At 39.2% G+C, this 16,155-nt stretch overlaps 1 pseudogene; it reads left to right on the top strand.

Moving 5' to 3' along the window:
- LOC138169301 (syndecan-4-like) overlaps window positions 1-12,625 on the top strand; it is a 26,462-nt pseudogene extending 13,837 nt beyond the window's left edge.
- Window positions 12,626-16,155: the final 3,530 nt, after the last annotated feature.

The following is a 16,155-nucleotide window of genomic DNA, read 5'->3' as shown; positions in this document are numbered from 1 at the left end:
TAGGCCTGGCCCTACTGAATAGCAGGCCCACTGCACTTACCTAGCCCCCCCCCCCCCACCTATGTCCTAAGTTCTTTGTATATGCCTCAGTGCCCACTGGAACAACAGGTGTGTCCCTGAACTCTTAGTTTCCACAGAAACAGCAGATGTGTCCATGTGATGGGAACCCCGCTACTGCCTCTACCTGGTCACTGTCCCCAGACCGATTCCCACAGAAATAGGTGTGTTCTTGTATTCAAGCACAATCACCTCATCCATCTAGCCCAAGACAGTACCACAATACCTAACTATGTGTCTTAACCACAATAGCTAGCCAGTTGGGGGGCAGAATGACCAGAATGTTTAACCACTGAACCATAGATGAGACACCTACTCCATTACCTAATCCCTTAACAAACTCCCCCTGCCTTTTTAATATTAATGATATTCCTCTATTCTATGTAAATTTCTGTTATGTAATTGCATCTTTACCCTATAAAATCCATCTTGCTTTCTTTAAAGTTGCTGATTCCTCTTGGAACTTAGCTCACTTTGTGAGAGGTGTCAATCTCAATAAATGCCTATACTTGGACTAGAGGTGGTCTGACTGAATTCTTTGAGATGGTTCCACCACAACACATCATGAAACCCCAGTAGAGCAGAGCTCCCACCTCAACAGCTTTTTGGCATCCCTGGAGTGGAGGTGAGGGGAATGGCATTTCTAGATAGAAAGATAGTGGCCAGACAATGGATCTCCACTGCTTCTTTCAACTGATTTCTCCTTATTCCCTCAAAGTGATATTTAATTGAGGGGAGAAGGCAGAAATGTATTTTTAAATACATGCAAGAAAATAAATGTCCCTCCTCCTCATCCTAGTCCCTTGTCTCTGACCAACTCCCATCATCTATCTCTTAACCTCAGTTGTTTCATCTGAAAAATGATGATAATTCACCAGCCTGAAAGTAGGGACTGGATAAGGAAATCTCTTGAAATGTCTTTCAACTTTGATCTTGGGATTTTATGATACCTGAGCTAATATTCAGCATTCTGGATTCTAATGACTTCGGCAGTTCCAATCATTTCTCTGGGAAAATATGGGCAAAGAAATGAGTTGTACCCTATAGATCTCCAATTTCTATCCCAGACAACCCATGTAGGGGTGAGTCAAAGCTACCCTTTATGGCAGGGGCAGGATCTTCAAGGCACTGCAATTGATGGAGAGGAGGAAAAGGAAGATAGAGGTATTAACAAATGAAAATGTTTATGACTAACACCATAGCAGTACCCAGGGTGGTATCTGAAAGCAGAGAGAGTGGAAAAGAGCCAGTGGTATGCTCTATAAATGTTTAACAACCAGCTCTCTGGAAAAATGTATGCAAATCACCTTTTCAAATTTAATCTTCATTATCAATATTTTCTCTGGCACTTTCTTAAGTCTAGAAATCAACAAAACAATAAATAAAGCCCTGGTTTATAGCATTTGCCAATTTCTGAGGCGTAAATGTTCATATTGAAAATTTGACAGCTTCCTCATAAGCTGACTCTGACACAACTCTGAACATCACTCTTGTGTAAAAGCTAGGAGAAAAGTGGGAACAAGTTGTACTAAGTGTCTTTAGGGAAAAGGGAGTAGGCAGAGAGAGGGTACAAAAAGGCATGTTTATATAGAAAGATTTTTCAGTTTTCTTTTTTTAAGAAGAAAAAAGCAATAACTTTCTTTTAAGCTTTCCAATTTCTGAAGAGTTTATTCCTTGAAGTAGAGGTTGCCTCCAGCATCTTCCCAGCACCTTTGGTGGTCTATTTATGTGGCTTCAGTTTTTATTTTGGTTCGAAATAAGGGAAGAGATAGGGTATTATTTTATGACAAAAAATTACTAGTAGATACTCTTTACCTCTCTGACCCCTTCCTTACCTTCAGAAATTGCCCTCAGCTCAAGCCCATCCAAGTCCCATCCCATATCAAGAAAATAGGTCCTTGCAGATCCCAAGGTGCATTGTAGGCAATGATGGGACTTTGTTTATACTAGCATGTCATGTACTGTTCTCAGTTCTACATAAAGATGTTGGATTTTTTCCCCAATAAAGAATAATAACAAAAGAATTTAAAATGGGCTGGGTGGGTGAATGGGAATTCCTGAATGGTTAAGTCCAGCTCTTTCTTCTCTGTCTGGTCTCTTTCTCTGGTGCCTTCTCCAATTTGAATGGGCATAACTGTGATGCTGGGAGCTTGTTGGTCCTGGTCTGGGATTCCAGAAATAGGATATTTTCTTGGGACTGTTCAGTGAGGCACAGCCCTGAATTGTCTCCTATTCTTTGAGATCAGAGAAACCCCAGGAAACCAATACCAAGGATCCCTGGTTAAAAGAGAGAGTTTTCCCTTCCCATCACCACCCTGCTGGTCAGGATGAACAACTTTCCTCTACCAACCTGCCCCTTTCATTGCTCTCTTGGGATTTCTTCCCCCTCATCTGAGTGGTCAGTTCCAGAAACCACTGACCTTATCGTCCTACCTCTACATTGTACAATGGATAGAGTACCAGCACTGGAGTCAGGAAAATTCATCTTCCTGACTTCAAATCCAGCCTCAGGCACTTACTAGAGGTGTGATTCTGGGCAAGTCACTGAACCCTGTTTGCCTTGGTTCCCTTATCTGTAAAAATGAGTTAGAGAAGGAAATGGCAAACCACTCCAGTATCTTGTAGCGGCAAGCACCCCAAGCGTCCTCAGGGTGGCTGCCCATACAGGTTCTTGGATCTTCTTTGTTAAAGGAAAGCAACTCAAAATGGGTTAACAAGCTTACTTTAATCAGTCAAACATATATCTTTTACCTCGTTCAGGGGAAAAAGGTCAGCACCCTGAACTTCAAAGTATACAGGCAGAAGTATCAAGACAGAAACAGATCAAGTAGACAGCTTTCTAAACTGTCCAACCATTACATCATTACCAAATCAACATCTGGGTTTCAACATCTGGGTTTTTCAAAGCCGGGGGGCTCTGGACAACAGCTTTGCAGAATCCATATCAAATCACAGAACACTTCTCAAAGTGAGCCCCCAAAACAAAGCTACACATCAGGGCTCATATAGCCTTCTCCTGGCTCAGAGAATGAAACAACCTTATTGACCCACTGGCCAATCAAAAAGTATCTACTGAAAAAACAAGCCTCCCACCCCAGGCTCCAGGTGCACTTTAGCCTAGGGGCAGGGAAGATCTTACAAATTTACATTCCCATTACATATCTTTGCCAAGAAAACCCCAAATGGGGTCACAAAGAGTCAGGCATGACTGAAAACAGCTGAACAAAAGCATATCTCAGGCCTCCAGCTGACTAGGTCTCTGTCCCCTCCCTCTCTTGACAACTACTTCTGCCATCCATGTTTCCCAAGATTGTGATTGAGCAGTGGGAGTGGGCACCTTCTTTTTTTTAGTTACCTTTTACTATATTTATTATTGATTTAAAAAAAATAGAAATAAAATCTTCCCCACCTCCCAGAAAAAGTATACTGACCCAAAAGATCTAGGTTCAAATTCTGTCTCTAGCCCTTACTCCCTGAGTGACCTTAGGAAAATCACTTCTTCAGTCTGGGCCTCTATTTCCTCATCTGTAAAATGGAGTAGAATTAGATGACTTCCCATTTTCTTCCCACTTCTTTATAGGATCCACATGCAAAGCGATAGACTCTGCACTGAAGATTGAAAGACAAATTAACAAGCAATGTTGTACTTTAAGAGCTTATTCTTTACACTCAATATCTACACAAACAAGCAAATACAAGATCATTCAAGAATGAAGGAAAGGCAGCTAGGCGGTGCAGTGAATAGAGCACCAGCCCTGGAGTCAGGAGGACCTGAGTTCAAATCCGACCTCAGACACTTGACACACTTACTAGCTGTGTGACCTTGGGCAAGGCACTTAACCCCAATTACCCTCCCCAAAAAATAAAAAAAATAAAAAGAACATGAGTAACGACAGAGACAATGAAAAATATTTTAATAGCTAATATTGACATAGCGCTTTAAGGTTTGTGAAACACTTTTCATGTATTACCTACTTTGATCCTTAAAAACCCCATGAGGTAGGTGCTTTTGTTTTCCCCATTCTGCAGATAAGGAGCCTGAGGCTGAGAGAGGTTAAACAGCTTGCCTAGATTCACACAACCAGGAAATATTGGAGACGTGATTCGTACCCAGTTCTTTCTGACTCTGAGTCCAGTGCTCCATCTACTACATCACCCAGCAATTTTTGTTCATCTGTTTTCAAAGAGAACCAATGATATCACAATGTGATGGGTGATGTCTTTATTTGTGAGTGAATTGGATTTAAGTGAGGCAGTGTTGTATAAAGTCATCAACCTCACTCTGTCTTCCAGAGTCATCGAAGTTTGGTGGCAAGACATATAACAGGAAGACTGGTGATGGCCTCAGATGCAGTAGGTGACCTGGGCATCTTTGATGTCTGACCAAGCTCTAATAGCTTCACAGCTATTCAGTCACCTTTGTGGCCATTGGAACAAAGTGTTCCCATCTACCCATTTCACGGGGGGAAGTTTTCACATTCTTGGGTTAGGCATCCCGTCTAACTTATCGACAGGTTTAAGACTCATCAGTTACCTTCTACCTGGATTAGCCCATCTGATGAGACGGTGTTACCAGGGTGTGGCCACTGAGCATGTTACAGTCACAGGTGAGATCTGGATGACAGATGGACACCAAAGGTGAATGATTAGCCCTGAAAGGGGCTCAGAAAGTTCTCCCATAAGAGGGACTAGTCCTCTTTGAATACCCCCTCCCTACCTAGCAATAAAAAGTAAGGAGCTCCATATAAACAACTAAAGATCAGAGTCGCAAATATCGTAAGGGAATGTAGGTTATAATGTCCAAGATAAGGATGATAAAATAAATAACAAAGACTTAAAACTATATTTATTAAGTCATTTCTGCAATTATTTTTATATCAACTAGATCTCTTGAAAAGGAATAGCATGACACAAATAAAAGCATGCTAGGGCTGGCATCAGGAGGCTTAGATTGGAATATTGCATCAAACATTTACTAGTTATATGACCTTGGGAAGTCTACTTCAGCATTCCAAGCCTCAGTCTCCTCATCTATAAAGTGAACAGAATAACACTGGCATTTACCTCATGGAAATGTTGTAAGAAGGGTGCTTTGAAAACACTGTTATGTTACATAAATGTCATTGCTATTATCATTTATTACAAAAGGAAGTAAATCTTGCAGAGAATGCTTCCAGAAGCAACTCTAAGCTTACATAGAAGAAGTGAAAATTTGAGAGATCACAGCTGAAGAAGTACAGGGTATCGTTTTAGAAGAAATTGAAAACAAATTAGTTTATTGCTATGGTCAATGAACTGTATCCTAGAAAAACCCCTAAATACATATTAGTTTCAGAGAAGAAATGTGGATTAAAAAATGATTCAAGGAGCAATCTACAATATCAAGGAAAATTTTAGAGTAAGTGAATGTTTCCAAGGCATTATATCTGGTAAACTATTCAAAGCCTAAAAGATATAAAATACATTAGCATCTTTGTTGAAATGTCATTTTCATGGCAACTGGAAAATTTTGTTACATACAGAGTAATGGGTGTAATTGAATCTTTAAAAATTCTGCCTTTGAGATCTAATGTACAAGCAAGATAAGGAAACAAATGCTATTTCAAAGATTTTGCTTAGAGATGAGAGGGAATGAAATAATTTTTTATTGAAAGAGATACTTCAATGCATTTACTGCATATCTATCCAAGGCACAGCTGAGACCCACCCACACCTTCTCCTGTAATGTGATCCTCACCCTTGTTTTCCCATTAATCACCCATAGAGGCTCTAATCAGCCTACTGAGACATTCCTCTTTTTTTAATTTATTTATTTACTTTTAGTTTACAACATTCAGTTTTACAATCCCTTGTGCTCCAAATTTTCTCCCCCTCCCTCTCCCCTTTCCTCCCCTAGCAGTATGCAATCTGATATAAGTTCTACAAAATCTTCACATTAAACATTAGTCAAGTTGTAAAGAAGAATTATAACCAATGGAGTGAACGATGAGAAAGAAGGAACAAAACAAAACACATAAGAGAGAGAGGAAGTAGTTTGCTTCAGTCTGCATTCAGACTCTAGTTCTTTCTCTGGATGTGAATATCCCTTTACATCATGAGTCTTTTGGAGTTGTCTTAAAACCTTGAATTGCTGAGAAGAGCCTAATCTAGCAAAGTCAGTCTCACAGATACGATGTGTCTGTAATTGTGTATAAAGTTCTCCTGGTTCTGCTGCCCTCACTCAGCATCCATTTATATAAGTCTCTCCAGGTTATTATGAAGTACCTCTGCTCCTCATTTCTTACAGAACAATAGTATTCCATTACATTCACATTTTAGGCACCAGTGCAGCTCTCAGGCAGTCCTGTCCATCCTTTATCTCCTTTTTTCACTACCTGTATCAGGACCACCTCCTCTTTTAGATCATATGTAGATATATAATCAAGATTATAACTTGTAGATCTATTTCAAGGCTCTGACTAATATTAAAAGCTGAATTAAAAGTGTTATTCACAGATTAAAGAATATCCAAATATGGTCAGGCATTTTAAAGTCATTTTTAATGAGCCAAAAGGCAACATAGCATAATGAATGGAGAACTGAGCTAGAAAATCTGGGTCAAGCCCCTCCTCTGACATATATCACACATAAATGAAAGTTCTTGTTACCAAAGTCCTTGACATTGTCAAATGGTTCAAGATCATAATCTGATATGATTTTATCAATGAAAATTATATTAAAGAAGAGACATTACCATACACTTTACCCCTGCACCCTAAGGACCACGAGACCTTTCCAGATCTGTTGTCTCCCCCACAAGAATGTGAGCTGCTTGAGAGCAGGGACCATCTTCTTTTTCTACTTGTATCACCAGCACTAAGCACGGTGCTTTGCCAAGAGTAAGCATTTAATTTAAATCATCAATGATTTATTTATCATTAATTTAATATAAGAACTTAATTTAGCTTAGTAATATTTAAGTTTTAATTTAGTTTAATAATTTAGTGTAATATATTCATCCATGTGTGACCTTGGGCAAAACACTTAATCTCTGAGTGCTCTAGACAACTTTCTAATACTGTAAATTGCAGATGAAAGGATACCAGTCTTCATTGCTTGGTAAATGGCATTTTCTTACCCGGGAATTCCCTTTACCACTTCAATCACAAGTCCAGTCATTATCCCTGTTTGATGGTCTACTTCTTGCTTGAAAACTCAGTCTTAAAACTGCCAACTCCCAGGGGCGGCCAGGTAGCACAGCGAGTAAGAGCACCAGCTCCAGTGTTGAGAAGACCTGGAGATTGAATCCCGGGCTCAGACACTTAGCACCCACCCAGAAACACCTGGCCATGTAACCTTGAGCAAGTTACTTAACCCCAATTGCTTAGGGGCGGCCAGGTGGCTCAGCAAGTAAGAGCACCAGCTCCAGTGTTGGGATGACCTGGATCAAATCCGGGCTCAGATACTCAGCACCACACCCAAAAGTAATAACTGGCCATGTAACCTTGAGCAAGTTACTTAATCCCAATTGCTTAAAAAAAAAAAAAACTGCCAACTCCCTTCAAGGCTCAAGCTACTCCCTCTAAGAGACCTTTCTTGATTCCCATAGTTGTTAAGATCCTACTCCCTTCCCTGTGTGTTTATCATTTATAAATCTTGTAATTAGTCATCTATAAACATGTATCCTCACAATGAAATGGAAGATTCTTGAAGTCAGGAACTGTGTCACTTTTTGTATTTTTATGCAAAGTACTTATTATGGTGTCTGCTATGACCAAGGTTTAATAAGTGCTCAGTGATGATTAACATATTTACATCCAACACACACCTCTCCATCCTTTTTGGGTCACCTTCAATTTTGATTTCCTAAAGACTAGGGTTTCCCTTGATTTACAGACATCCTACATCATCAAGAGACTACTGGTCATTAAAGGATGGATTTTCCTGTCCAAAAGCAGGTTGGAATTGCTGAAAGTCCTAGATGAATTTCCATGTACAATCACACCCACTCTTTTCCACCTGTCCAATTCTGGACCCAATTTATTGCACACCTGCAGTGACTGTCCAAGATGATGTGTCAATGGACTAACCAAATGGATGCTGACTACCTCTCTTACAGACTATAAAATGCAATTTCATGAGTGCTCAAAGAGAATGAGGTATATAAATCCTTTTCTGTGTCCTTCCATAAATCCTCCATGGAGGTTTGACCTAACACATTGGAAACCTGCCTTGGAGTCTTCAATATTTTGTGGATAGCCGTGCCACACTTGGTCTGCCCATCTGTTTTCTCTTACTCTTACCACATGAGCAGCCTCTCTAAACACATTTACTCATCCATAATAATCAGTCTTGGGATGATCTGTATGTTGGGTATTGTGCCAGGTTTTCTGCATACTCATTTTCCCCTCCATTGCTTTATGTTGTTTTGTGAAGCAATACTGCTCATAATTTTTCATCCTCCTCCATAATGTTTTTTTAATACTTTAATATTCTAAATTACTTGTAGCCCTTGGCTTCCATATCTCTTTCACTAAGGAGGAAATCAAGTGTTTGTTGGTAAAGGTGGTTTCTGAGTTCCTTGGGCCTCCACATTGTGGAAATGATTTACATCATTAAATTAAATTTCTATTTAATAAATATTAAATTAAATTAATCAATTTTAAACTTAAATTCTCTAAGAATTATCCATTAAAAGAAAGAAGAAAATAAGACAGAAAAGACAGAGGCATTAACAAAATACATGTTATATAGAAATGTCACAAAGCTAAAAAAGCATAATGTTTATTACCATCCAGTACTTTAGAAACTTTACTCAACTTTAAAATCAGGGTTATGTTTCTGTGGTTCAATATCTATTTTATATCCCATTGTTTTATAATTGCCTGGAAAACAAGTATTACTACCTGCATGAATCTCAGAAATGAAACTGTTCCAATAATATTTTTAAAATTCTATGTTGAATGTGGTCCTTAGGGTGCAGGGGTAAAGTGTATGGTAATGTCTCTTCTTTAATATAATTTTCATTGATAAAATCATATCATATCATGATCTTGAACCATTTGACAATGTCAAGGACTTTGGTAACAAGAACTTTCATTTATGTGTGATATATGTCAGAGGAAGGGCTTGACCCAGATTTTCTAGCTCAGTTTAATTGACCACATGACATTCTTTGTCAAATTTATGAACTAAGATTTAAAAAATATTGAAGTTAGTGGAACAAAAAATTTTGAGAGACTATAATTCAACACTTACAACTCATGCATATGTTATATATTTGTATTTAATTATTTATGAGTTTATCATATTTCCTCAGTATAATGTAAGCTCCTTAAGAGCAAGGACTGTTCCATTTTTTATTTTGTATCACCAGCACCTGGCATATAGCAATCACTTAATAAAAGTTCTTGAGGCTTGTAGGTGGCCCAGGAAATAGAGTGCTAGACTTGGAGTCAAGAAGACTTGAGTTCAAATCCTGCCTTAGCCACTTACTAGCTGTGTGATACAAGGCAAGTCTCTTAAACTATCAGCCTCAGTTTCCCCATCTATAAAATGGGAATAACAACAGTACTTACCTTTCAGGATTGTCATAAGGATCAAATGAGATAATAATCATAAGGTACTTAGCATAGTACCTTGCACATAATAGGTAACATATTGAAAGTCTTTTGAAAATCTTGACGTGATCAATAAATGCTAGCTATTGAACAAATGGAAATAAATGTTAAAATGCTCCCCAGAGTACACAAGTGGTAGTCATCATGATTAATGCAGAAGAGCAAACCTAGAGAAAAATGCACACCTTATATCTACTGTCTTTCCCAATTAAAATCTAAGCTCCTTGAAGACAGGGGACTTGTATTTGTCTTTCCTGTATTTGTCACGTCTTTGCTTAACACAGTGCCTAGCACACAATAAATGCTTAATAAATAACATTTTAATGCTTTCACTATTTTTTTCATTAGGATTCAGGTGAAATTAACTCAAATGAGTAAATTAAACATCTAGATTTGTGGTGAGTTTTGGTTAGGACCAGGGCTCAGGTGCTGGTGGAATAAACCAGATTGGGGATAACTAGAATCCAAAGATTAGATGGAGCCATTCAGCGGTACACTCTGTACAATAGTAGCAGATCTCAACATCGTGTGTCTATAATTAAGAAGTTAAAAAAAAAACTCTGTATCACAGCAGTTCAACCATGGGCAATAACAGGCTGATGTCTCTGCAAGTGGCCAAACAGTCAGGCAGCAGATGGCAGGGTGGAGATATTGGCAGTTGAGGCCTTCATTACTTCTCACCTGGACTAAGCCACTGATCCAATCTTTCCCCTCTATACATTTGCCAAAATAATCTTCAGAAGGCAAAGATCTGACCATGTCACTCTCTTCCTCATATTCTTTCAATGAGTCCCCATGGCCTCTAGAATAAAAATCAAATTTCTCAGTCTGGCATTTAAGAGCCCCTACACTCTGACTCCTACTTAACTTTTCTACTTAACTTCTACTTCACTTTTTCAATTTTATTTTGCTTCCCTTCATAAGCTTTAAATTCCAGCCAGACTGACCTACTATATGTTCCCCAAACCCAAGACCCTATCTCCTGCCTCTGTGGATTTGCATATGGCATCAGGTCCTTCCATCCTTGCTCCTCCCATTCCTACTCCATGTCTGGAATGTGCTAATTTATTGCATAATTATTTTGTTTTCCTCCAAGTTATAATTCTGGCACCACCTCTTCCAGGAAGATTGCTCTGCTCTTTCCCATTGTTAGATCTATCTCATATTTTAATTTACCACATGACATTCTTTGATGGCAGAGATAGTTACATTTTTATTTTTATATCCCCAGGACTTTGCATATGTACGTGAGTGCTTAATAATGTCTTTAATTAACTAATAAAAAATTCACAGACAGGCTGTTAGTTTCAGGAAGATCTGGCAACAAATAAAACAGAAACACAGCCATAAGGACTGGAGCTCAACATAAGGACTCCAATCCATGAAAGGACTTCAGAAATCAAAAAAGAGTGAGGAAGGTAGGCAGAGAGCCAGACCAGTCATTAGAGGCTCCCATCAAACACAGGCAGGTAAAGACTATCATAAAGACAGTCTTTCATTGTGGTATCCTAAATCATTCTGCCAAAGCTTTCTATCTGTCAGTTGGACTGAGTTCAAAAATAATCAAAAGTATATTCCTTTTGACAGTAGACTACAAACTTCCATATTGGAAGAGGATTCTGGGAGTATCCTTTTACTGTGTGTGCAGTTGAAAAGATGGACACCTCAGCATCAAGCTTTTGATACAACACATAGAGAGAACTCCATTTGCAGGTGGAAGAATTATTAAACTTGCTCTCCTAACTTCCTGTATCCCCTGTACTTTGGATCACAGCGTCCCCCTCCATCTCCAGCTTCATTGTGAGTAGCTACTATGTCTAACTCTTACTGTCAATTCCCCACAGGGCAATCAAATCTTTGGAACCAAGCATCAGCATTTCTACTCTGCTTTGGCTCACAATGAAGCTGTTGCTTGTGCATGGGTTGGGGGGTGCCCTTCTAACTCTAACCCCCCCATTTCCCATAAACTTTTAATCCACTCCAGAAAAGCTGGGTTTTGTAGGAAGGTGATGGCACATAGTAGGTACATAATAAACATTTGTTGACTTGTGATGGCCTAATCACTGAATGGCTGTTGCCTCAGACAAAGTGAGAACTTTGCAAAGACCTTTTAGTTTAAAAAGACCAAGGTCTCCCCCTGCATCCAGGGCCAGCTCCAATCATCCTGATCTATATCTGGTCAAAGGACCCAGATGACTCTGGAGGAGAAAGTAAGACTGATGACTAAACACAGCCCTCCCTCACACAAATCCAATTCAATTGCAAGTTATGGCATCATATTCCTGATGTCATGATCCTCTTCAAGAAGGAAGGACAAACCACAACCTCTATGAGTAGTAGTAGGAACTGCCCCTCTGGGGAACTTCACTCAGAGTGAAGATGGAGATATTTTTTTTTTGTCGGGGGGGGGGGGGGGGGGGAGAGGGACAGATGGAATTTGTTTTACTTGACAACATTTGTAACAGGAGTTTTTTTTTCTTTCTAAATAGGGCATGAGGTGGCTTTGTTAATTGAAAAGATTAAAATTTAATTTAAAAAGAGAAAAATCACTTTGATCTGTTCCACCATATGGAAGCTGTGTTCAATTAGATCCAATTAGATTGCTAGGTATCATAGTGGATAAAGAGCTGGGCTTTGAGTAAGAGCTATCTGACTTCAAATATATTCTCAGACATGTACTAGCTGAGTGGCCACAAACAAGTCATTCAGTCATCTTATTCTCTCATTTTTCTCCTCTGGAAAATAGAGATAATAATAGTGCCTACTTCACAGTGCTGTTCTGAGGATCAAACAAAATAACATGTTCATGACTTTGTAAACTTGAATGTGCTACATAATTAATAGCCACTGCTGCTACCATTACCACTACTACCACTGCTGCTACAAATACTAATACTATTACTACTACTACTACCACTACTACTATTACTACTGCTACTACTACTACTACTATAAGGTTATCGCAATAGGCCAGGTGGAAAATGATACAGACCTGAACTACAGAGGTAGATGTATAAATAAAGAGAAGAAGATAAATGAGAAATGTTTGGAAAATAAAGGAAACAAGACAAAGCAAATGATTACCTACGATAGATGAGAAAAGTTAGAGTATCTTGAAGGATGGTGGTACCTACAGTCAAGCTCAGGAAGTTGAAAGAGGACATTGGGAGCCAAGGGGGTAAGGAGAGAGTTATTTTACATATTTTTAGGGAGAATTGCATTGAGAATATTCATTTGGAGATGCCTGGAAAGTTGGTGATATCATAATGAAACTCAAGAGAGAAAATACAACTAGATGTATAGATCTGTGAAATATCTATAGAGATACAAATTAAGGCCTTGGAATTTGCAAATCCTAAAAAAAGAATTCAGAGAAGGAGAGGGAGAGAGGGAGGGAAGGAGGGAGACACAGAGAGAGAGAGACAGACAGAGACAGACAGAGACAGAGAGAGAGAGACAGAGAGACAGACAGAGAGAGACAGAGAGAAAGAGAGAGAGAGAGAGAGAGAGAGAGAGAGAGAGAGAGAGAGAGAGAGAGAGAGAGAGAGAGAGAGAGAGAGAGAGAGAGAGAGAGAGAGAGAGGAGAGAGAAGAGCAACCATGTCATAGTAAGGGAGAACACTCAGGTCAGAGTGATGGGGAACTCCCATGCTTAATGGTGGGAAATAGATGATGACCCAGAAAAAGAGAAATGGGCAGACATATAGGAGAAGTGCCAGTAAAGAGCACTATTATGAAAACCCAAAGATGTCATGGAGCCAAGATGGCAGAGTAAACCTTAGGAGCTTGCATCAACCCCCCCCCCCTCTTTTTTTGACCTTGAAAAGTCCAGAGAATTTTGCCCCAGGATAAAATCCTGAAATAATGGAGTCAGCTAAAGACTTAGGAGACCTGGAGGAAGGGTGTGGCTTTGGCTTTGCAGAGGCTAAAGTACAAGACAGGAGGTGTCCCAACAAGTTCCATCTCAGTGCATCAGCAGGATATCCTGAACCTCAGGGGAGTGGAGCCAGCAAACACTAAAACCAGAGCTCCAGGTGTGCCTTTACACAACTGGGGAATTGAGAGATACCGGTGTTGCCCTGGCCACCAGTGGCTGAGCCTGCCTGAGCTCTAGCCCAGGGGCATGGAGGCAAAATCCAGAAGTGTCCAGACAACCCAAGTCATGAAGGACCTGACTAAAGAACAATGAAGTACAGTATGATCAACATCAAGTGGTCTCTTTTTCCCAGTCATCTCCCTCTTTCCTTTTCTCCTTTTATATCTCTCTTTCTCTTCCTCTTCCTCTTTTTATCTTGACCAGTAGTCAATATTTGGCTACTTGAGTACTTGAGCAGGAGAAAAATATCAGCTGCTTCTGGGGACTCACAACATTATACACCCAAAGAAAGAAAATATAAACAGGAGGCAGCCCAGCTTGCACACAAATCCACAAGACAGCTTCAGGGGGGCAAGGGTACTCCCCTTGCACACACACAAACCCTCAGGAGCCCATAGAGACATCCTTATACTTCTTAGTTGGCAGGAAAGAGAAACCTGAGGGGCAAGGATTGCCCCTTTAGCATACACATGGAATTCAAACTTGACAAACACATAAAAATATCCTCATGGCAAATAGAAAGCATTCCAAGGATATCTGTACCTGTGTGCTATACCAAGGTATGGTCACACTTTCCCATACTTGATTCTACTTAGCCAATCATCCATCATTACTTTTATATCATTTTGTTGAGTGCCTTCTCTTCATTCGAGGGAAGTTGGGACCATAATATTCCAGGACACGACTGAGGAGTGAGGAAAAAGGTATTGGGTACCTTCCTGTATTAACTAATTATTGTAGCTAACTGTATACTAGACTCAGTTGTTCCTACACTCCATCAGCATCCTTTAAATTTCAACATTCATCACCCAATGTTGGTTGCAACCTGCATCTGACAACTTTTTGATAGACAAGGAAGCAAAAAATAATTTGTTAGGCGGGGATCAATAACAATTAAGTGTTTGGGGGGACCAGAAAAGACTCTATAGTTAGCAGAAATGGTGCTTATGTTGATGGAGTATATTCTAGACATAAAGAACAAGCTTAAGCAAAGATAGGAGATGAAATGTTGACTCTGAACAATTCATAGGCCAATGTGGTTGGAATATATAGATTAAGGAAAGAGAAATAATGTGAATAAGATGAGAAAAGTAGATGGCTTTCAGTGACAGAAAGGTGAGTTTATTTTGCCCTAAGCCAATAAGCAATAAGTAATATTGAAGATTTTTGAATAGGAGAATGACATTTTATTTTTCTTTACAGAAGACTTTTAATTTCAGTGGCATAAGGAACTTGGGGCAGGGGGAGGAAGAGGAGGCAACAATTCTTTATAACAATTCAGAACAACACCTGCTCTAAAACTTAGGACACTAAGAAGTTAAGTGACTTAACCAAGGTCACATCCCCAGTGCGTGTCAAAATCAGGCTTTTTAATCAGGTCTTCTTAATTCTGGCTGAGACCAGATCACATTGTTTCACCTGTATTTGGAAATGTTAATTTAGCAGCTTTGTGGAGGATAAAATTAGTAGGGGAAAAGACAGAGAACAGAGATAAAGTAGTAGGTTGCTGTGATAGTACAGTTAAGAGACATTGAAGGCATGAACTAGGGCAATAACTCTGAGTGGAAAATAAGGAGACAGATGTGGAGGAAGTAGAACAGATAAAACTTGGTAACTGATTGGATAGAAGTGTTCAAGAAAGAGAGGGAGAAGGAAGAAACTGGAAGAACACTGGAACCCAGATAGCACAGTGTTGGACCTGGAGCCAGGAAGACCTAAGGTCAATCCTGCTTCAGATAGCTTTCTTTGTCTCATTTTTTTCTTCTATAGCATGGAGATAATAATAATACCTACATCCCAGAGTTGTTGTGAGGATCAAATGAGATATCTGTAAGACATCTGCAAATACTGAAGTGCTATATAAATGCTATTTATTATTATTTTAGTTGCTGTTAACAAATATTAGAAATTTGGAAGAGTGGAAAATTTGATACATAAATTCAAAAGGCATCTATATAGAAATGATACTTGAAGTCATTAGAGCTGAGCTCGCCAAGAGAGTGTAGACAGAGAAAAGGAAATATCATGAAGACACCATCTAGAAGTGGGGAGAGAAGGTAGTAAGCTCTGTCTCTTACATTGACTAATGATATATTAACACCAAAAACCTATCTCCTAAGGATACTTACTAGATAGATGGATAGATAGAGAGATAGAGGGATAGAGAGATAGATAGATAGATAGACAGATGGATAGATGGATGGATCGATAGATGGATGGATGGATAGATGGATAGATGGATGGATGGATAGATAGATAGATAGATAGATAGATAGATAGATAGATAGATAGATAGATAGATAGATAGATAGATACATAGATACATAGATACATAGATACATAGATACATAGATACGTAGATAGATAGATAGATAGATAGATAGATAGATAGATAGATAGATAG

Source organism: Petaurus breviceps, unplaced genomic scaffold, assembly GCF_028583685.1.
Source record: "Petaurus breviceps papuanus isolate PSGF00001 unplaced genomic scaffold, PetGlider_PUasm1.0 126, whole genome shotgun sequence".
Taxonomy (NCBI): domain Eukaryota; kingdom Metazoa; phylum Chordata; class Mammalia; order Diprotodontia; family Petauridae; genus Petaurus; species Petaurus breviceps.
The sequence above is the reverse complement of the archived record's forward strand: the minus strand, read 5'-3'. Positions and strand labels throughout refer to the sequence as shown.